This window comes from Sebastes umbrosus, chromosome 9, assembly GCF_015220745.1.
Source record: "Sebastes umbrosus isolate fSebUmb1 chromosome 9, fSebUmb1.pri, whole genome shotgun sequence".
Taxonomy (NCBI): Eukaryota; Metazoa; Chordata; class Actinopteri; order Perciformes; family Sebastidae; genus Sebastes; species Sebastes umbrosus.
The window spans coordinates 14,811,307-14,834,384 of NC_051277.1; the positions used below are offsets into that span (position 1 = coordinate 14,811,307).

Below are 23,078 nucleotides of genomic sequence, written 5' to 3' on the forward strand. Positions count from 1 at the left end.
GGTCATTGCCAGATTTGATTATTTAGGAGAAATAGACAGTTATGTAGAGTAATTGACAACATTTTTATTTGAATTCATTACCATGAGGTTAGCAAGATGCTGATATCAAAAGCTGCAAAATTGAACCCAAACTGTTAAATTTCTCAGCAAGTGAAGAGGACTCTGTAACATTTTCCTCTTAAACTAATTCATTAAGCCACGGTTTGTATTGTGTTAATGGTGAATGAGGTACTAGAGTTTAATCCTCTTAGGTATATTTGAAGCTTTGCACCAGTTAATCCTGAAATTATTATGCAATAGCTTTTCATGATTTTTTTTTTTTTTTTAATCTCTGGACCTAAATGATGTCCAGTATATCCCTAAAGGGAAAAGGGAAACCCACATCAGCGGCGTATGACAAGCGTGAAAACACCTGAACACGTTGTTTTCTTTGTAAGATCTGTCACGGCACAGGTAGGACTGGTAAAATCATGTGTTGTTAAAGCTTAAGTAGGCAGAATGTTTTTGGCATCTCTGGGCAAAAATTCCTTAATAACTTTTCAGCATATTGTAATTCAAGAGCTCTATATTTTTTTAAAAATACATTTTTATTTTTACTTATATGTTCTACATGTTTATTTTATATAGTTTTTTTATATTTGGCCAGCCTGATGGATTTATGGGGTTGATGAGAAAGAAATGGTAGAGGTGGATTTACCTTGCATGGCAGCTGGATTCTTGAGATGTCACACAAAAGTCCATATTGTAAGGCTTCAAGTAATGCGTTTGTGTCCGGCAAGCCAGGGCATGGACCAATCAGCATCCTGTGAGGAGCTACTGGCAGCTAAGGGCGTGGCTTAGGTGTGTGTGAGACTATAGTGTGAGACGACATGGACTGTTTGTTCTAAACAACAATGGCGACTCCTGAAGAGGTTAGCATAGATTCTGCATCAGCATCAGTTATATCAGAACTGGTATTTTTTTATTGAAAGAAGAGCAAAGAACTACACTGAATGGGATGTTTTCGCGCCTCTCACGACTTTGGGCAGAGTTCGATTGACAGATGTTTCATCCAATCACCTGCCAAGTATTTTTTGAAAGTTCCTACCCTTTTCCAAACAGTGTCCAATGACGGCTTCTCAGATGGTTCTGTGTAACAAACCATCTGGTGGGTCAGCTAAGGGGTGGATGGGGAGACAATGTTTTTTTTTGTTTTGTTCCTCCTTGATAAAAAGATTTAGAAAGAAAAGCAGCAATTTGATCACATTCACTCCTTTGCGTCAGGACATCCGGGATACTGCACTTACGACTACTTCTGTGTGTATGGCGTGAACGGTGTGCGACAGGCCAAATTAATGATCTGTTATGAAAGAAAAACCTAAAACATCAGTATATAGCAGATAGCCTGTGTGGCTAAATGATAATTGAGCTACAGATAAATGATGGCTTACCTTAATAAAACAATGTTATCAGGCCTACTGTGGCACTTTCCAATTAGACACCTGTTGTAATCAATCTCCGGCTGCTGTGTGTCTGTGTGTGGAAGCCTAATGAGAGAGGATGTGACGGTCATAAAGAATCTCCCTTGGTGTTGAATTGTTGTGCTTCTGTGCAGGTGGCCTGAAGCTTTCTTTATGACATCACAAAAATAATTTTGCTGAGTAGCAGTTCCCATAGTAACGGCAACTCATGACAACTCCATTTCTTGATTTATTTAAGATTGACTCAGATCTCCCAATGGGAAAGTCTCATCTCAGGAGGGTTCTTTAGTACCTCAGTGGTGTTTGTAGTAGAGCGACAGTAACAGTGAGACCAGTAGAGTGTCGGGGCAGAGATAATGGAGGCTTAGAATGATGGATGGACTGGTAGAAAGGCAGGCTGGTCACGAAAAAGGTCTACCGGTGTCCTTCTCTTCAGTATTATGAATAATTCAACTTACACGCTGTAAACTTCATCTCTCTGGTCTTTGGCTATGGAGAAATATTACTGAAACAAGTTGACATTTTGCCAGATGTCAACATAGCGACCATTTTTGTATTTTAGAAATGGCAGCTGTAAGATGAGTATTTCCAATATCCCATCTTATAAATGTCTGAGAATCATGATTCTGGTGGTTAAACGTACATTTTAAAGGGCAAGGAATTCATTAAGGCCAATTAGGAGAAAGTACAGATGACTAATGTCATTATTGTTGGCAGTAATCTTTCATTATGTTGTCCAGGGAATAGTTGGAGAGATTAAATGTAAATGCAGTAAGGCAATACTTTCTAACATTTACTGCAAATTGTCTTCAAAAAAACAACAGGCACACTTAATCACATCCATGCCATACCCTCATAAGGTATTTTGAGCTATAGTCCATGCTTACCACAAACATTGTGCATGGTGACATATACCATTGGGTGATTGTTTTCATTGTCGATTAATCTGTCAATTATTTTCTCGATTAATCGATTCAGAAAATAGGGAAAAATGTCCATCAGTGTTTCCCAAAGCCCAAGATGACGTCCTCAAATGTCTTATTTTGTCCACAACTCAAAGATATTCAGTTTACTGTCATAGAGGAGTAAAGAAACCAGAAAATATTCACATTTAAGAAGCTGGAAATCAAACCCATTAATTGATGATGAAAATAGTTGGCGATTCATTTAATAGTTGACAGCTAACTGATTAATTGTTGCAGCTTTAATTTACCGACATATGTTCAGTTTGCAGTTGTAACAAATATCTACATTTTACCCCTTTATGTTCAACAAGCAGCAAACACTTTATATTTCTAACATCTCTCTGTTGCTCTCAAAGTCTGGGGACCATAAATTGAAAAAGAAGGATTTATAGAATTAATTCAGCATTTGTTGGTACACCGTTCTAAACTTGCAGTGAGTTATTGATCATTAAGAGTACTGTAGGCTACATCAATAAATAAAATTATTTATTTAACAGTTCCTAAAGGGAAGGAAATATATTGGCTGGGCAGGTTTCAGGCTGACCTCAGCATTTACTGCAAATACAATTTCTTTGACCTCATGAAAAACCCACACAGTAATGTTTTTTTTTTTCAAAAGTTTCTCTCTCTCTCTCTGTCTCTCTCTCTCTCTCTCTCTCTCTGTCCATCTCTCTTTCTCTCTCTCTCTCTTTTCACTTACAAGCAAAACTGCTTTGTAAGGAGTTTCGTGTGACACTTAAATTAAACTCTGTCTGTCACTCTCTTTCACTCTTTTACACAATCATACTCAGGAGAAACAGGGGAACTATTAACTTACAATTTTCACAATTTTCAAAGATCTATATCATGCTCAGCGGTGATGGCGTACCAACATCTGTCAGCTAGAGGAGAGAGAGTGAAAGTAAAGCAGAAATGTTCAGAGCAAGCTGTTGAGTTCTTTCAGGAGCTGACAGACAGACGGTTACATCTTTGTTTTTCACACCATGGAGTTGTAATGGAAGCATCACAGCCATATAAGCAATGTGTGACAACTGGAGCTTAGACTGTTAGCAGTGGTGCCAAGTCGCCTCAGCAGCAGCAAACTCAATTCTAGCCTTTTGAACCCTATAGGCCCTGGGTATATATAAATAAAGATGGAACATAGAATAAATGAACGATTTAATTTCCACCTAACAAAACTGTACAATTTGAGAGTGAATATCCGTTTGGAATGATGCAGCCGCAGCCCAAAACCTCTTGCAAACCATTATCACTACATCTGAACATTACTTGTGCACAGACTGTTGCTTCTAAATGAAGCAGAGCAAAGTCGGAGAGGTTTTAGTAGAGGCATGTTATTGGCCATTTGGGTACCATCTGTGCCATTTGAAATGTTCTGAGCTAAATGTAAAACTCATTTAAATTAATTTACATGTCACTATTTTTCATTGTTATTATTATTTGTTTTTTAATTTAACCATTATTTATGCAGGAGAGTCAAATTGAGTTTTAAAATCTCTTTTCTGAGAGAGTCCTGGCCAAGTCGGCATCATAAAAGTTTAGCACATAAAAGCCCCGAATAACAGATTTTCACATAAAAGCACAAATAATGGACTTAAAAACAAACAGCAATTTGCATCAATCAATGAATTAGCAGTGTGGTTCAGCAACAGGAAGAGTACATTCAGTGTTCGAATAGTCCTTAATCCTGTTTTTGGAAATACAACTATAGGTGTTAAATCCATCTAAATACAACTGTTGTTTGCTATGTTTTGAAAAAAACAATCAATCCGACCTTTATACATGTTCCCATTCAAATAAAACCATAACCCACTGGTCTATGTGGACAGCTCAGGCCTGTATTAAAGACCAATGCCTTTAGGATGAGTGCAGTATCACGATTCATAAGGATAGGCTGTTAGATGCTGGAGGAAGGCAGAGTGCAAAGGCTCCTCCATACCATGCAAATGAATACAGGCAGCTGGAAACGACTCAAATATTATCCAGAGACATTCGGTGACAACTGTCACTCTGTTGTCAGTCACCTGTACACATTTCAGTCAGACTTGATTCTGTTGGCTGGAGGTAATCTTATCACAGCTATTTGGTCAAACAATTCAGTTATTTATGAGAAATATCCCTATTTTTCTGCCTATTCTCATTATTGTCTGCCAGTGTTTTAATGCAGCAATCTAATAGTCACTAAAATATCCCCTCTCCTCCTTCCTTTATTGCCTTCTCATTATCTGTCCACCACTATATGTGTTTACCCTTTCTCACCTCCCCATCTCTTTCTTCCCTCCATCTCAAATAGCCTGTGGCAGCAGGATTTTCATAGTGTCTTGCTAATTGAGAGGCATGCTGTCTTATATATTATTCATACCTCTACCTGCACCAGCCTTGGCTTTACCAATACCATCTTTAGGGTGACCTCACACCTATCTCCTGCTATAGGGCTACATGGGTGTGAACCAACATTGAATTTGAATGAGCTGAACACCATGTCCTAGCACATGTGCAGTTTGTGATCTGTGTGTGAAAAACTAAATTATACATTTTTTCTTACCACTAAATGTTTACATGAAGGAATTCAGTTCAGGAGTTTGATCATCAAATTGTTTTTTTTTTCTGTTGGTTTTTAAAAAACATATTTCAATTGTCAAAATAGGAAGCAAAAAATTCACCCTCAGATACTCTGATTAGCAATTTGTGGTCAGTATAACAACATATTTACCTTTATAGTTGTGTTACTTCCCCTCAACCTTGCTCTCCTTCTGTACTCCAGTTAGTGATTTCCTACATTTCCCAGAAGCACTTTCAACAAAACCCACTGGGACTTGAGGCATAGGTAGAAGGAGAAATACTGGTAGTAGAAGAGAGCTTTTATCAGGTTGAACAGTACAGAAAAAGTTGTGCCACTTACCCAAAATGCATCACAACTTGTGTTTGAAGAATTGTTGACTTTTGAAGTAAATCTCTTCCTTTACTACAATTATTTTTCTGTTTCATTGTCGAATATTGCTGCAAAACAGACAAGTCTTTCTCTTATTCTCTTCAGTGTATATTTTGTCCTTCTGCCTGTCTGTCCTTTTTCTTTTAACCTTTATTTCTCCTCTACTTTTTTTCCTTTCGCCATCTTCATGCATGTACATCCTTACCTTTGCTCCATTTACTGAGCTGGCATATATCGTTCCTCCACATCAGACCCCATTTCTTTCTTTCGCTCTCATTTCTATAGGTCTGGTCTCCATGAGATATATCTGATCCATTCTAGGACCAGTACCTATCTACAAAGTGTAGAAAGGAGGGGTAATGGAGGAAGAAGAGGAGAAGGAGAAAGTGTGGGGGAAGGCAGTGGGGAAAAGGAAGAGTGAAGGAAGGAGTTGGGCAAGGCTGCAGACCCATGAATAAAACACGTGCATGTTCCTCACAAATGATGCAGCATTGAGTTGGGCGAGTTTAAAATATGTGACCTCATGTTTCTTAAATGTGCTAAATTCGATATCCAGAGCATTAACATAGCAGCAAACATCTGTCTCCTATGTAAAGGTAGAGAGGAGTAATGTCTACCTGAGCAGAGAATGAAGTCACTCTCCCTCTGTGTGTGTTGTAATCACAGCTTCTCTTTGCTCTGTTGACATAGCCGGGCCGGCCGCGTATACCTTTTAGTGCATGTGAGTGTGCCCCACTGTCTAGCTCAAAGCCGCCACTCTGCACTGCTCTCATATGGCGGTTACAGCTGATAACGCCGTCCTGTCCGATGGCGTTGTCGCGGAAGCATAACGCCCGCCCTCCGGTTCCCTCTCAGGTAAACACTGTTATATCTGTCAGCACTTTCGGCGTTCTTTTCACTGTCAGCCCTGTTAGCACTATTAGCGCTGTTAGCTGTGAGCTGCTGGCTCAGCCTCACCATGTTGAGAGCCGTTGAGAGGCAATAGATGCTCCCAATCCCGTATTTAGCACCTTTAATTGTGTGCAACTCAGAAAGGAGAAGAGAAGATTTCATTCTTCATCCATTTGATTGTCGGAGGAAACGGTTAAGATACACATTAAATGTTTTAAGCAAAACTTCTAAATTGTAAATTTATAACTAAACAGGTGTTAATTGGTGGCAAAAAATATGGAATATGGAAAACTGTCCCTGTCTGTCGCTGGTCACAAGTCAATGTTTTACAAGTTGGAGTTCAGATAAAGGCAAATTACCAACCACTGTGTAGTGTTAGACAGTGGGTAAAGGAAAAACCTGCGCATTTAAATGACCTTTTCACCATAAAATTCCAAGCAACCTATTCCTAGTGAGGAAGAAAAAGGACATTGATCGTCAGCATGAATTTCAACTAGGAATGCAAAAGAATCCAGGCTTGAGAAACCAGACATAGTACAGGATAGGGCTGCAACTAACGATTAGTTTCATTGTTGATTAATCTGTTGATTATTTTCTCGATTGATCAATTTGTTTTTTGGTCTTTATAATGTCCAAAAATGGTGAAAAATGGCGATCAGTGTTTCCCAAAGCCCAAGATGACGTCCTCAGATGTCTTTTTTTGTTCTCAGAGATATTCAGTTTAGGAGTACAGAAAACCGAAAATATTCACAAGTAAGAAGCTGGAATCAGAGAATTTAAAACTGATTGATTATCAAAGTAGTTGGCAATTAATTTAATAGTTGACAACTAATAGATTAATCAGTTAATTGTTGCAGCTCTACAGGACAAATGTTAAACAAGTTGTTTGCTTTGCAAAATTGGCACAACTCACGTGTAACTTTGGATGCTTTGCACAATACATCACATGTATACCTACTGATATATAGATGTAGAAAAGAAGTGATTCTAAATCACATTTCCTGTAGATTTAAAGCTCCTCTTCCTCCTGTATTATCAACACAGATATATGGACCTCATCACTCACAGCATTCCCACAAGTTTACACTGTTAAACTTTAAATAACCAGAGACTCAGAACGCCTCAGCACATGATACTGATACTGATAATAATGTGTACCTAAAATAACTCAGACATGTAAAGTCCCACAAAATAAACAAAATACACAACAGTGACACAACTGTGTTGCTGTGGAATTGGATTTGTAGATTTTATCAGTGCTATTTTTTTCCACCACAGTGATATATATCTCTTGCTCTGCAAAGTCTGTCTAATACAGTGTTTATATTCAAACTCAACAGTATGATTAACATCACTTGTCAGAAACCTAATTTGTACTGTGTAGCACAGTAAGTAACCTACTTAGCGGGAGTCAGAGTTGACTGTAATGACTCCCTAGTGGCCTCCTTAAGCTAAGGAGTGTGTGTGTATGTGTATGTGTATGTGTGTGTTATCATAATTATCTAGCTCTGAGGCAATTCGAGCCTCCGATCATTAAACTTTCATCACAGCAACACCCAGATTTTCACTTTCACTGTCTTTTTCTCCCTCACTGTTTTTGCCACAAGCACAGTGAAAAAGACACAAACACACGACATAAACAGATACAAACAAACGTGTATATAGACTCTTAGACTTATTATAGAGTCCTGACAAATAAGTCCGTATATATCAATTTAGAGAATATTTTTTTCTTTAAGGATGATTTCATATAGTGACTATCCAAGAAAATCATATACACACAGACACTAGTAGGATCTGGATCTCTGAGTAAACTTGAATGCATCTGTAAGAAATACACAATACGTAATACATACTGTATATTAGGAATGGGAATCACCAGAGTCCCCACGATACAATATTATCACGATACCTAAGTCCCGATACGAGCGTATTAGGATTTTAAATGTTTTGCAATATGCTGATTACTGCGATAAGATATAAATTGCAATTTATTACCTTTTTTCAACTGAAAATTATTCAGTTTGTCAACATCTGTTTTGTCTAATAAGAAACAGTTTTCACTCTGTTCATCTCAGAGTTTTCATTCAGATATCTTGAGGTCAGAGGTCAAGGGACCCCTTTACAAAATGGCCATGCCAGTTTTTCTTTGGAGCGTTATTTTGCATTCTTCCTTAGGTTTTCTAGTTTCATATAATTTAGTATCTTCACTTAAGCTTTAAGACTGAGCCCGCTACAACCTCTGAAAGACAGAATAGTGACCAGACCGGCTGGCCGACGGATTTTTAAAATAAAAGATCGATACTTGACGTCCGTATATCGATACAATATTGCCACGCAAAATATCGCAATTCTATGCTCTATACATTTCCCCCCCACGCCTAGTGTATATGTGCAAGTATTGCATAAATAAAATACATAAAGCCTCCAACTATTCGGCGTGTACATGCTTAGTTTCTGGTTGTGATAGGGATGTAAAAGCACAGAGTTTCTGAGGTTAATGACATATCCTTTTGGGAAGATCATTTTTTTTAATTTAGCATCTCTGCAGCTGTGCGAGCCAGACACTGTGAAATCCAGTCATCTATCCCACCGAATCCACGCAGTCACATCTCCAAATCAAATCTGCCTAATAACTGTGCCATGAAGGCAGCGAATGAGCTACTACCAAATGGCTCATACCAGTCTATCATCTAATGGATACAGAGGACTGGAATATTCCCCACAGTCTCGCAGGACACCCTGTCCAGCTGATGCAGCAGCTGTTGCCAGAATGCAACGGATGCATGTTACCTGCAGGAACACAGGAAGGATGTCAACTGTGCCATCTGGCTAAAACAAATCAGTGGCACAACTCAATGATTGAAGGCCTGTCTGAGTGCAAACACTGGGCACACTGAAGCTTAGTACCAACTTTCTTTCCGTAATGATTTTCACTTAGTTTTGGAAAGTTGGCAAATTGCTTTAAATACCATTCTCATTATCCACAGAGCAGTCAACAGCATTCTGCAGTCTAATTCATTTTATTGGAGCCTGTTTGACTCAATGATTATATCCTGTTTGACATCTTTGGTATTCACTCTTGCACGGCCTCACAGCAGGACAGGAGCGTGTCGTAAAACCCTCAGTTCATTAACGTAATTTTACACATTGTCCACTGCTGAGCACATTTTATAGTTCATTCTCTGTGTGTTAATTTCCATAACCATTACAGCAAAGACTATAAGACTGTGAATGCTTTTTAAGTGCGTGACTCGCCTGTGTGTCTTGTGTTTGACCATTTATGTGTTTTGCCACAATCTGGCTCTCCTTCCACTGTAATGTAACACAAAATAGCAAATGCATCATTCATTTTGATGGCATTTTAAATCTGTCTCGCACCTCCCTGTCCAGGCGTTGGAGGCAGAGGGATGAAATACACGGACATAACTTCACATTATTGACATTATTTATTAGTCGCGGAAGAGGAAACAGACAGTTGCAATAAAAAGATGATATGATCACAAAAGACAGTTTTATAGTCCTGTAATCACTTTGAAGAGTTTGAGTGACACCGGGGCGAAGTCGGGGAAGGCTAAGTTAATGCTTTTGAAATGAGCATACTTAAATATTAATGAGGTTCTGGGAAAAGAAAGGTCATTTCTCAGACGGAATAATAAGAGAGCTGATTGTAACATTGAGAAAGTTGTACCGACATTTCAAGTGGTAGCGCTGCAGCTGCAGAGTTTCAAAAAGGGGAACTCCATTGAATGTGGTTGTCTGTGGCTCTGAAGGCAGCTTTTGAAAGTCTAAGAAAATAACCCTAGTCATGTCATTAGAGTTATTTTAAGAGACTTTATCACTATTGATTAGCATTATAGGAATTGTGGGACCCAGTTTTTTTAGAGCTTGACCTATATTATAGGGAGTAAAAGTCAGGATATTTCAGCCTCTGTTGCATCAATTTTGACCACAATTATTTTAATCTTTCTCTTGTGAGTCCCGTAACTTAAAGGTGCAGTGTGTAGGATCTGGCCTTAACTAGCGGTGAGGTTGCATATTGCAACCAACTGAAGCCTCTCCCTTGTGCCAAGCGTGCAGAAGAACTATGGTGGCTGTCGCAAAAACACGACTGGGCCTCTAAAGAGCTGTTGCAAGAGTAGCGTAGGTCATTTGGAGTAGGGCCTGTGTGTAGAGTGTGTGTACGTGGGAAGTGAGTGGTGAAGCGAGAGAGAGAGTGGCGGCGACGGCAGCGAGTAATGTTATCGACTCCGGCCCAAGCAGGAAAATAGTTTGGTTTGTCCATTCTGGGCTACTGTTGAAACATGACAGTGCAACATGGCGGACTCCGTGAAGAGAACCCGCTCCGTATGTAGATATAAACATCTCATTCTATGGTAAAAAAAAAAAACACAACAATTCTTATTTCCATGTTATTATACATTAAAGAAAACATACTTATTAATATTATAGTCCATTTCTGCCAATAGATCCCCCTAAATGTTCCACACTGCTCCTTTAATGAAAATGCAGTGCCAAATATCTGGAATATACATTTGTAAGTAAGTCTCTTCGTTTGAAGAGAACTTGCAAAAAGCTTTGTCATACTCAAGCCCGTTGTCATTCCCAGGACGTCAAGTACCGAGGCTTTGTCATGGCTGTCGCTGTGTGATACCGCCGCACAAGGCACCCTTTAGCGCCTGTATGAGACACAACGAGCGTTCCATTAACTACAATGTAAACTCATCCACGGAAAGAGTAAACGCTCCGAGAAAGTGCGCCGGGAGTGCGGTGACGTGGTTTAAAGAGTGAAAGAGAAAAAAAACGGGTGGGCAGGAGGGGAGGTGGATGGGTCCAACAAACACAAGACTTTCATTCAGGAGACAGCTGTTTGTGTCCCATATTTAAGTTTCACTTTCATGTTACAATCAGTTGTTAATTGTGTCCCGTGTTCACAACGTTTGGTGTAATTTTCACTGTACAAACAGTAGTTTTAAGCCCAACCATGTAGTCCTTTCCTAAACCTAACTATAGTGGTTTTGTTCCGTAAACCTAAAGTGACACCAAGGGGTGTGACACCAAGGGGCGGTGTGACACCAAGGGGCGTCATGAGTTAAGATTGTATACTCTACACTTACAATAAAGTCAACATTAACCCGTTTGGGGAGCACCCAGATGGTACAGAAACCAAGATGGAAAAACATTTTTAAAAATCTCGTCTGTTTAATAAATTTCACCCTCATGATTTTCTAAATGCGTTCTCTAATACGTGCACAGACACACCATCAATTATTCTTAATAGCTTGCTCTTAAAGAGCCGCTTAATTGGCATAATGTGTCGTGCTCATAGCTTTGTGTTACTGTCCACTAGTAGGGACATATTTGAGGAAGAGAAATAGACGAGGGAAGGGCAGGAAGCTGCCGGTGTCTCTTCTCTCCTGGAGTTTATCTCTCTCTATACTCTCTCTCTCTCTCTCTCTTTCAGCCTGTATAATTTGCCCTCGATGTGTTTGGAATTACATGTCACATCAAATAAGGCTATCTGGCTTCTGCAGCCATGGTGTGTGTGTATGTGTGTGTGTGTGTGTGTGTGTGTGTGTGTGTGTGTGTCCAGCAGTGCAGTGATACCACTACCACCCTCAGAACCAGATTCCCATTAAATGAAGCTCTGGGTTGAATTTAGTGTTCAGAATGAGTAGCAGGGGGTTGTAATATATCTGATAGACATACAGTATATCATTATCGTTGACCTTTCTTTCATCTGCTTGGCCTTCATCCCTCTTGTTTCTGCAACCATTTAAAGGACGCAGAGGTGCATAAAACCACTTTGTTTATATGTGGTGTTATGTTGAAATACAGTGCAGCACCTTCCTGTAAAACCCTGACATTGTGGAGTTTCTCTAGAAGTGGAGGTGTTATAATGAGCCATTACCGCAGAGCGGGAGAGATGTTGCTGATTTAAATGCACAGCACACACAAGTTAGGGTAGCTGGTCAGCCATAATTTGGTGCATTAAGTATTATAGATGCACATATTATATAAATGCTGTGTTATTGTGTTGGGAAGAGGTCACTAAAACATAAGAAAATGGCTTATCATAGTCTATATGATCTTTCGAAGGTTGTAGTGGGCTGAGTTTTAAAGCAAGAGTTAAGATACTGCCATCATATGAAACTAAAAAAAACCTAAGGAACCCATTGGTACCAACCGTGTCAGAAAAACTGGCATGGCCATTTTCAAAGGGGTCCCTTGACCTCTGACCTCAAGATATGTGAATGAAAATGGGTTCTATGGGTACCCACGAGTCTCCCCTTTACAGACATGCCCATCTTATGATAATCACATGCAGTTTGGGGCAAATCATAGTCAAATCAGCACACTGACACACTGACAGCTGTTGTTGCCTGTTGGGCTTGAGTTGCCATGTTATGATTTGAGCATATTTTTTATGCTAAATGCAGTACCTGTGAGGGTTTCTGGACAATATTTGTCATTGTTTTGTGTTGTTAATGGATTTCCTATAATGTATATATATATACATGTGTATAAAGCAAGCATATTTGTCCACTCCCATGTTGGTAAGAGTATTAAATACTTGATTTTGAACAGATAAAAAATGTCCGATTAATTTGCGATTAATCACGATTAACTATGGACAGTCATGCGATTAATCATGATTAAATATTCTAATCGATTGACAGCCCTACCACAAACACATCACAAAAAAGTCTTTATGATTCACAGTGTGCCGTAGAGGAGTTTTGGAATGGAAACTGTCCACATACAAACACACTTACAAAAAGGAAAAGGCATTTTCATATTTAATATATATCAGTACTTATGTCTCAAAGCAATCACTTCACTTTCATGCCAATAAAGCACAATAATTAGAAAGTAAATGAGTGAAAAAGAGAATGAAAGTAGAGAGATAAGTAGTGTGAAGAAAATGATCTCATGTCAAGCAACAGAAGCATCAGCATAAAACCTTTAGATTACAGGACATGGACTTCTAGCCTAAGTGAGACAGTTTTGACAGTTCTTTTTGATAAATATGGATTATTGCCTGATGTGACATCATTATGCATCCAGCTTTTCTCCTCTTATTCCATCCTACTCTCTGTCTCTTTCGCTTATGATCTCTATTTGTGTTATTTAATAAAGAAGGAAAAGATCCTACTCACAAGCCGCGAATGGTAACACCACCTGGTGCAGATATACTGTGTACTGTATCCGTGCAGCTGGTAAGTTGACACCACGTCTACCATGAGCAACACAGATCAGAGCTTATGATTCTGCTACAGTGAGATTTGTTTTGCAAACAACAGGAAAGCAGCATACAAGTTGTTGCTTAGCTTGATGATAAAAGCACTTGTTATCTGCACCTCTTCATGTAACCACTCGTCGATTGCCACATTTAAAGTTGAACCACTGATCAAAAATGGTTGTACTGCTAGATGTTGTACTCAAAGTAGTCGACTGCTGACCTCAGTGACGAGGCTTTTTCAGGTAGCTGCTTCACATTAAAAGCTCTCCACTGTTGAAAGCTTTTGTGACCCTGCAACATCAGAAAATATTCATTAGCAGCAGCTCAAAGTTACCATGAGGAACTTTTAACTCGTTATGAAACAGTCTCAATTTAATACTGATGCCTCAGTATGACCTATATAAGTAAACAAGACCATCAACGAGAAGATTGGATATTTCTAATGCTTGTGATCGGTTCCATTTGGTCCGAAATCAGATGAAATCATGCAGGTTCACCAGAAAGTCCTTCAGCTAAGTCTCCAGTGGGGACTCCACCACCGTGGACAGACCCAGATCCAGTTTCGATGCCACCTTCGACTTGCAGTCGAAACTCCGGTGGGAGGTGGAGAGCTCTGCGCCCGGCAGCAACGGCTCCTCCTCCGGCCAGTAGCAGAGCTTCGCCTCGGGGCTCCGCCGTTCCCCACCGGGAGCCAACACCAACACCACGCTGCTGGAAACCCAGGCCGTATTGCTGGGCCCGCTGGAGGGAAGGGAGGCGCGGGAGAACCAGAAGCAGCACTGTGCGGAACAGACTGTCTGACCCTGCTGCAGTCAAATTTTTGGTTTTCTAAAGGGACTCTGGTGCTTGGAAACACTACTGCTTTTGTCCACAGGGACTGCCAAAATCAACACAAAATGAAAGTTGTTTGTAGCTTTAACAACCCGTTCTCATTCTCAGGGCGTCAAGTACCAATGCTTTGTGTCGGTATGAGACATAAACCCATCCACATCAATATTAACGCTCAGGGAACGTGCACTGGGAGTGTAGTGACATAAGAGCGAAAAGACACACTCCGGGCGGGCAGGAGGGGAGGTGGATGGGTCCAACAAACACCAGGCTTTCATCCAGGATACCGCTGTTAGTGTCCCTTGCGTCACGTTCCAGTCAGCTGTTCTTCTGTGTCCCATGTTCACAACGTTCGATGTCTTTTTCACTGTACAAACGTAGTAATTTTAAGTCCAACCATGTTGTTTATTCCTAAACCTAACTACAGTGGTTTTATTGCCCGAAACTAAGCTCTTTTTTTTGTTTATTTCATAACATTTAGCACGTGTTTACTGCGACCGAAACCGAAGTACAATAAGTACAGTACAGCTTCTAAAGCATGGTAGAAAAAAGTGAGACTGAAAGTAAGAATAGGAATGAAACAAAAATCCAAACCACAGAGGCTTTTAAAGGTGTCGGTTTCCGTCTAGTCACCTGCCAGTAGAGCACACATGTTGAGCCAATCAGTGCAGGACAACCACACTGCTCAGTTGAGTGTAGAGTCCGTCACAGTTTGACCCCGTTCCTGCACAGTGGCAACGCCTATGATCACAGCTCAGCATGGTGTGACTAAAGAGTGTAATATCGAGCCAATGGGAAATGGGCCAATATCATGTTACCTCCCGCTGACACAGATATGACTCTCAAAGGTGCCACTTGAAGTGTAGACGCCGCTACCAGACCTGTGTGTGTGTGAATATTTCATTTAGCTCCAGGGTGAACAGGTGACTTGTGGTTTGTGTCTGTTCAAGGGTGCTATTTGCATGGCTGTCGGTGCCAATGTGCATGTTAAAGGTCGGGCTAAAGAAATAGCACTCTAGGAAGGAGTGTGGGAAGAGATGGACGAAACGGAGCCTTACGATAGAGAGGTGGGGCGGCAAAGTCAGTACAGCCTGAAGAGTTGAAGCAGCTTTGGGTAGTGAGCTGTGAAAAGGCAGAACTGGGGGCTGACTGAGCTGTTTTGTCGTCTCTCAGAGGGAGAGAGAGCTTTTTCACTATAGGCTCAAGCCAACTGAGCCACTTTGATGAAATTGGGAGGCCTTTAGCTGTGGGTAATGATTTGGATCCAGCTCTGGATGGAGAAGTTTCTCTCCTGAAGCATGTGCCCAGCAACATTGTGAAAAACTGAGCACTGGCTCTGAATTTTGACACAAAAGTGTTTTCTGAGCTGGCTGTCACACATTGCTGTAGAGCAAAACAGGCTGTGTGCATGCATGTTTGTGTGTGTGAGAATGAAACTAAATATGCTGGAAGCAAAAACCTTTATTTTCAACAGATTTAGTCCCGCACATCACCACACACACATCACACATCTGTGTGCCAAACTCCCATCTGTAGCGCATGCAACATGCAACTGTGATTTATTAGTAATATTCCAGCACTGACACACTTACTTTTATCATACTCCAATTGATTGTAATTACACCAACGCTCTGCCCTGGGAGGAAAAACGGCATTGGAAGCTATATAAGAGGGTTGCTTTGTAGGTGGGTGGAGAGAGGGGGAATCATTTTCAGAGTACAACCCTCTATTCAGTATTTAACTTCAAACATTTGCTTGTGGGGCTAATTGAGGATGACAGATGAAGAGAGGCTAGCCTGCTTGCAGAGTGTAATTGGAGGCTAATTCTCTGTGATTTGTCTCATCTCAATGGGACAGATCAGCGGTCTGGGGAGGGGAGATAATCAGGTGAACAAATCACTGTAGTCTGTCTCTAAATTCCTGTTGAACTGCTGGTCCTGATAAGCCAAGCTGATTACAGATGAGAGCAGCACAACATCATTGCATGCTGCATCTTTGTGTATGTGTTTGTGTGTTTGTGTGTGTGTGTGTTTTGATCAAAAGCCATCTCAGTCAGGCAAACAAAATGATTTTGCCCCGCGAGATGCACTCTACGCTGTGGAAAGGATGTTCTTGTTTGAGCAATCACGTGTAGTCTTCAGTGTGCATGCCTGTGCATACTCCTAGTGTTTTAACCTGATAACACTCATGCCACTTGGTGTCCATTCTGTCTCGAGGTGTAGTTTGTTGTTGCATTACAAATAAGGATTTTGGAGGGATGAATACTTCACGAAGACCTACAATCCTGAAGGCTCCTTAAATATTTGCAATTCATTAACAGAGAGGGAAAAGACAGCTGAGAAATTAGTGAGTTACAACGGAGCTGCACTAATCTTTTCATCTTTTATTCTCATTCTCGGACAAATGGCATGCACACATTTCCTCTGTCTGTCTGTCTATTTGTCTGTCTGTCTTTCTCTGTCTCCGTGTACATTCAGCTTTGTTCTACTGTGTTTTTTATCAGGCTGACTAATTTAAGAGCTGGGCTCCTGCCAAGTCCCTAGACCAAGGTAAGACCCCTCTGTCTTTGTCCTTTTATGTATGTATGCTTTTGGGTCACTTGGGCTGGAAAAGGAACGGAAATTGTTCAAAAATGGGACAAAGTGAGAACATGAGGGCTCAATCTATGTATTTTTCAGGTGTATTCCCATACTGAGCATTTGAGTTATAGAGGGGAAAAGAGGGTTCCTCAACTGATCAAAAATATATATCAAAGTAGACCTATTATAGTTGTGTAGTGCAGTAGTTGACTGATCAGCAGCTTCTGCAATCACTAATACTTTAGATTGAAGCTGGGAACACATCTGAACATTATTGTATATTTACAGTATATCAATCAATCAATTGCAACTGTAAACTGGGTCATCTGGCGAAATGTGACACAACCAGGCTTAAAGGTGCTAAATTAGAAATTCAGAGCTACAGTATCTATTGCCTTCACATGGTTCTCAACACGGCGACGGCTGAGCTGGCGGCTCGCAGCTAACGGTGCCTTCCGAGAGTGACTTCATTCTCTGCTCAGGTAGACATTAGTCCTCTATATCTTTATATCTTGTATATCTTTATGTAGCAAATAGTTGTTAAATCCTATATTAATGCCCTGAACATCGTGTAGAAAATATTTAATGTTTGATTTCAATGTGAGAAAATGTGGGCACAGTTTAATATTTGGTGTTTTCAGTGCACTTGTCTGTGTTGTGTGTAAACTTGTCAACCAGGCCAGCCAACATTTCTCAGTTAGCCTAATTATGGAGGACATAATCGAAACATAGAAAATGTTCGGGTAGTTAGTGTTCTTATACTCCACCCCATAGATGCTTTTATTAATGATTTAAATTTAAAATCATCATAAGATATCATAGATAAAACATTTAAATTAGTAGTTTCTCTAAAAAATGGCAGAAATAAAAAAAAAAGAGCAGACAAAGCAATTTGGGTAGCAGAGGATGTGATTCAGTGACTGTAATGTTGAGCAGGTCATTATAAGGTAAAATCTTTTGAGCTCCTTGATAAGACTCTAGCAGTTAAAGGAATATGTCATTATTCACCTTTACAGTTTCTGCTGAAGTAAGGAAAGTAGCAAATGAACAGAGAGACAAAATTAAGGGAAGAAGACCATTTGTGCCATTATGGATATTCCCATAATGCCTCTCTACAGTTGACATATGGCAGATCTTAAAGAGAGTCTCTCCCATCAAAGCAGTGTTCAGTGAGAGTGAATAAGAAAGGCCATATAAAGAGAATTAAAGGATCAGTGTGTAACCATTAGGGGGCTCTATTGGCAGTAATAGAATATCATATTAATAAGTATGTTTTCTTTAGTGTATAATCGCCTGAAATAAGAATAGTTGTGTTTTCGTTACCTTAGAATGAGCCGTTTAGCGACCACGTTCTCTCCATGGAGTCCGCTATGTTGCATGTTTCTACAATAGCCCAGAATTGCTTGGGCTGAAGTCGATAACGCTACTCGCTCCCGCTCTCTCTCTCTTGCTTCACCACTCACTTCCCACGTACACACACACTCTATGCACTGGCAATGCTCCAAATGACGTACAACTGGCTCTAGAGAGGGCAGTTTGCGTTTTTTGCATCCACCACGGTAGTTCTTCTACACGCTTGGCACCCCAGAAGAGGCTTCAGTTGGTTGCAATCTGCAACCTTACTGCAAGACACCGCCAGATCCTACACACTGCACCTTTAAGTTAAAGTCCTTATAAACCCACTCTACACTACCTACCCAGCACCGAACAACAGACAAAGTTAGCCACTAGCTGGTGAACACATGGAGCATTTAGGTATTTAAAGAGCCAAATATTTCCCTCAGGAGATGGTGGAGACCAAAACAGAGCTTAAAGGAGTGTGTTTATCGGACTGGAGAAACACAACTCCAAATTAATGCTAATGTTAATGCTCCATATTTGTCGGACGTGTAAATAGGCAACTGTTTGTGAAAATATCTGCTTTGTCAAATGTATAAGGTAATAATATGTCACTACTGTCCCCAAGTGGCAAAAGAAAACAAACAAATCAACTGATAGTTCTTTAAATTAAAATGTAATCGTACTCAACATACGTATGCTGCATCTCACTAAGGTATTTGTACCATTTACATGTCAGGATTTTGTTTTTGTCTTGTCGTTCTTAGTTGTATCATTGTCATAAACTTCTTGGCTAAATCTAGGCCTAATTTCTAATCCATGAGGCTTCTGTTTAAACAGCAACTTTCTGTCACAGTCAGTTTGTTTTACTAAATCAAGTTCTTCTTCTTCTTGTTTGCACATCTGATTCATTTTCTACCTCAGCTTTGTTCCAAAATGTTATAGTCAGTATTCACAATGCAGACAGTTAACCAAACCCACAGTCTATTGGATGCAAAACCTTGTGTCCTTAGCATGGTTCATTATTGAGTGTTTACTGACTCCAATGAGTATGATGACATCTTCTGCTGTTGATCTATAGCTATTAAACTCATAATTGAGACAGGGCTTTATGGATTATTGTCTACAGTAAAATATTCTTAAAACTGATTCTTTTTTTTGTTCTCCGAGGCTTTTGGAAATGAAGAGAAATAATAATAAAAGAAAATGGTTTGTCCCTGTTGAACACACAACTTTACTGCAGTTGACTTTTTATCTTTCATTTCTTTGCCTTTCTTATGGATTCTCTCTTTCGTTATATCTTTTCTCTCACTTAGATGTGATTATCCCCTCTCTGATTATTATTCAGTTTTATTTGTCTCTCACGCCCGTCTGCCTTATAATCCTCCACACTCTTCTATGAGTCTTCTCTTCTTTTCTTTGATAAACTTCCAGTTTTTTTATGTATTGAGCCCCTTAGATGAATCTTAAATGATTTTCCAGTAGATGGATGACAGTGAATCAGCACACCACAGATCTCTTGGATTTAGCTGATAATTATTTGCATGTATTTCACACATACTTGAACAAAGTAGCTTTCTCATTATTATCTCACCAGTTTTTTGTTTCATTAGCTTCTTATGCTCTGCTTTGAATCTTCATTAGACCAAACAAGTGCTGTAACCATCTGCCCACTTTCCCTTTTCACATTTGAATTCAAGCCCAAACACAATTTCATAGTGTTTATGAAGTTTTTGGCCCAATATTTATGGATAATCTGTTCCCTTTTTTTTAATTGCACCAACAACAAAAAAAAACATAGTTCAGAGATTGATTTATATTTACAGTGTGTTTGCGACTCCATGTGTTTATCGTCCTGCCTGTGACGCATCAGAGAGACACCATCTGATCCAACAAACACCAAATAGGACAGCTGTGACCATTTATAGTGATGATTATAAGAACAGACGTTAAGTTTTATTTGTCATAGTTTCGGTCCAAACAGTGTCAGTGATGAGAATTAATATGGATTCACAAACACCCTTTCAAGCTTGTGGTGGTGACTTCCCTTTGTGTTCAATTTTTTTATCATGAAGTTTTCTCTCCAAATACAGTATTTATCTTTCTTGTGCCACTCACATACTTGTTTTTACCTTACCTGGTATCTTCAAGGTCATGTGATGGGCAGGTTCCTGCAAGGAAGATGTATTCACTCCCAAATATGACACTTTGAGGGAAAAGAAGCACAATTTTCCTATGCAATGAGGGATTTTTACTGACGTTTCAGGAGCATTTACCTACAAAATATACCATAATTATCACACCTGTTCAGCAAAAGTTTTAGTGTCGTTTAGAGCAAATGCATCCAGTGACATAGAAAGGGGAACTGGTGAGTTTTGCCTTTTTGACACTGTGAACAGTTGTAGAACTGCTGCCCAGAATATTTGAAATGTTAAACTATTTGCATTTGTATACAGTTTCCGTTATGTGCGTTACTTCATTATGCCGCCGCTAAATATCACTGTGTTGCCATGGCGACGGTCTATTGGTCAGCACATTTGATTTGACATTCAGCTGAGGGTGCCTGTAGCAACTGCAGCTGGTTGTTGTGAGTGTTTGGGTTTGACAGTCTGTTAATGAATGTAATACTTCACACTTAGGCTGCTGGAGACGGGGCAGCGCTGACAAACCTGCCTCCACCTATGTGTGTACACAGAGAGAGAGAGAGAGGGAGTTGTTGGTGTCAGATAAGGTCTTCAAACCTTAACGCTGTTATCACAAGATTGATCTTGAAGGCTGACTCTAGATCAGTACCTGGGCAGGTGATCACTGTCACTGAGCTTCACAAGGAAGGTCATATGGCAGAGGATTTGTTGTTTTGAGTGCATGGGACCAAATAATGTCTAAAGTTCAGATTTTTCCCGCCTAATACAACATTATCGATTGGATCGTGACCTTATATTCCACCTCTTGTTTCCATTTTGGTGTAAACTGGGCCAGCAACATGCTCACTTCACCAGGGGTCACACAAACATTAATTGTACCTATTTATGCACAAGGCTCACACACACACACACACACACACACACACACACGCCTACAATCAAACACATGTGTGGTTGCCCTTGGTCTCTGCCCCCCAGGTATGACTGACTGTAGCAATCTCAGGTTGGAGTAGTTGCCTTGTAGTCATTAAAATGTCAGCCATGTGCTGACATTTACTTCATTTCCCATTTACGTGGACGAAGAAAATTCTCAAACAGGCTCATACACTCGCACATAAAAAGTCCCTTATTCCGTCTGTACCCACTCTGTCCATTACGAGGTCCCATGTTGTATGGATTCCAGTGCCCAGCTAATTATGTCCTCTAGGTTTGCGCAGTCTTCTTCCAAAATCAAACTCTGGTTTTGATTTGTTTTCATCATCTGCATTATTTTCTGCTCGATCCCGTCTGTCATGGCTGGAGAGTTGCCCTGAAAAGCCCTTTAAGCTCGGGTAAACAGACAGAGAGACAAGAGGGAGAGAAGAGTCCTTGGGAGCAGATAAGAGTTGAGCTCTCAGCAAGGCAAATTTCATTCTGGGCTGGTGTCTATCGGTAAGCCCAACAGATTTGTGAGGTTGTGATTGTAATGCATTATCTGGTGAAGGCAGTCAAAGGGAGGCTCACAAATGGCAGGCAGTGCCCCATTATCACAGCCAGTCCAGAGGAGCACAAGAGAGTCAAACTGGCACAGAGACGCAACCAGAACACACAGTACACAGACATTTGAACATAGAAAGAGTGGTGAAAGGAAAACACATCTGGCTGCAGTCTGGGTCTGTCCCTGAATCAGGACGATCAGAGTCAACTCACAGTTGGCACTCCAAAAAGTCCACTCCACTAGTCCACTAGTCTTAGTTTGTGTTTTTCATGCTTTTTCTTAATTTATAAATATGTTGTATTTTCATACACACTCAACTAGAGCTGCAGCGATTAATCGATTAGTTGTCAACTATTATAAATTAATCATCAACTATTTTGATATTGATTTCAGTCATTTTTTTAAGAAAATAATGTCAAAATTCTTTGATTCCAGCTTCTTAAAAGAACAGTGTGTAACATGTAAGGGATAATGTACAGCGAGCCTGCATTGTTGGTAAATAAATCCCAACAGGGGTGCCGCATGGCCTTAAAGGGGTTTATTTCACAACAATGACCCGCTAGCTGTACTTATCCCGCTTATCACACGGCTACTTACTTAAAAAATCAATAATTTGACACAAAAACAGTCTGCCAGAGTGCGACATCAGAACTGCGCCCATAGCAACGGTCTGTTATACATAGCAACGGTCTGCTATAAAGAAACAACAGACCGTAGAGCGCCGCGGTTGACCAGTCAGAATCAAGTATTCAACAAAGCCGTGCAATAATTAGGGGGATCTATTGGCAGAAATTAAATATAATATTAATAAAAATGTTTTCTTTAGTGTATAATCACCTGAAAATAAGAATTTCTGTGTTTTCGTTACCTTAGAATGAGCCGTTTATATCTACATACGTAGCTGGTACCCTCTTCACTTGGTTGTAACCTGCAACCTCATACCGCCAGATCCTACACACTTCTCCTTTAAATGTGAATATTTTCTGGTTTCTTTACTTGCTATGACATTAAACTGAATATCTTTGAGTTGTGGACAAAACAAGGAATTTGAGGACGTCATCTTGGGCTTTGGGAACCACTGATCAACATTTTTCACCATTTACTGACATTTTATAGACCAAACAACCAATCGATTAATAACCGACAGTTGCATACTCAACATTATTACTGTTGTTTTCACCTGAAAACACCGTACCTACAAATGAGAAATATATTATTCTC

The 23,078-nt window shown here is 40.0% G+C and overlaps 1 long non-coding RNA gene across 1 annotated transcript; it reads left to right on the plus strand.

Moving 5' to 3' along the window:
• Positions 1-8,491: 8,491 nt before the first annotated feature.
• LOC119494721 lies at positions 8,492-18,195 on the plus strand. The gene is made up of 3 exons (XR_005208278.1): positions 8,492-8,505; positions 14,919-14,930; positions 18,108-18,195. It is a non-coding gene; the product is annotated as an uncharacterized LOC119494721 (long non-coding RNA).
• The last annotated feature ends 4,883 nt before the right edge of the window (positions 18,196-23,078 follow it).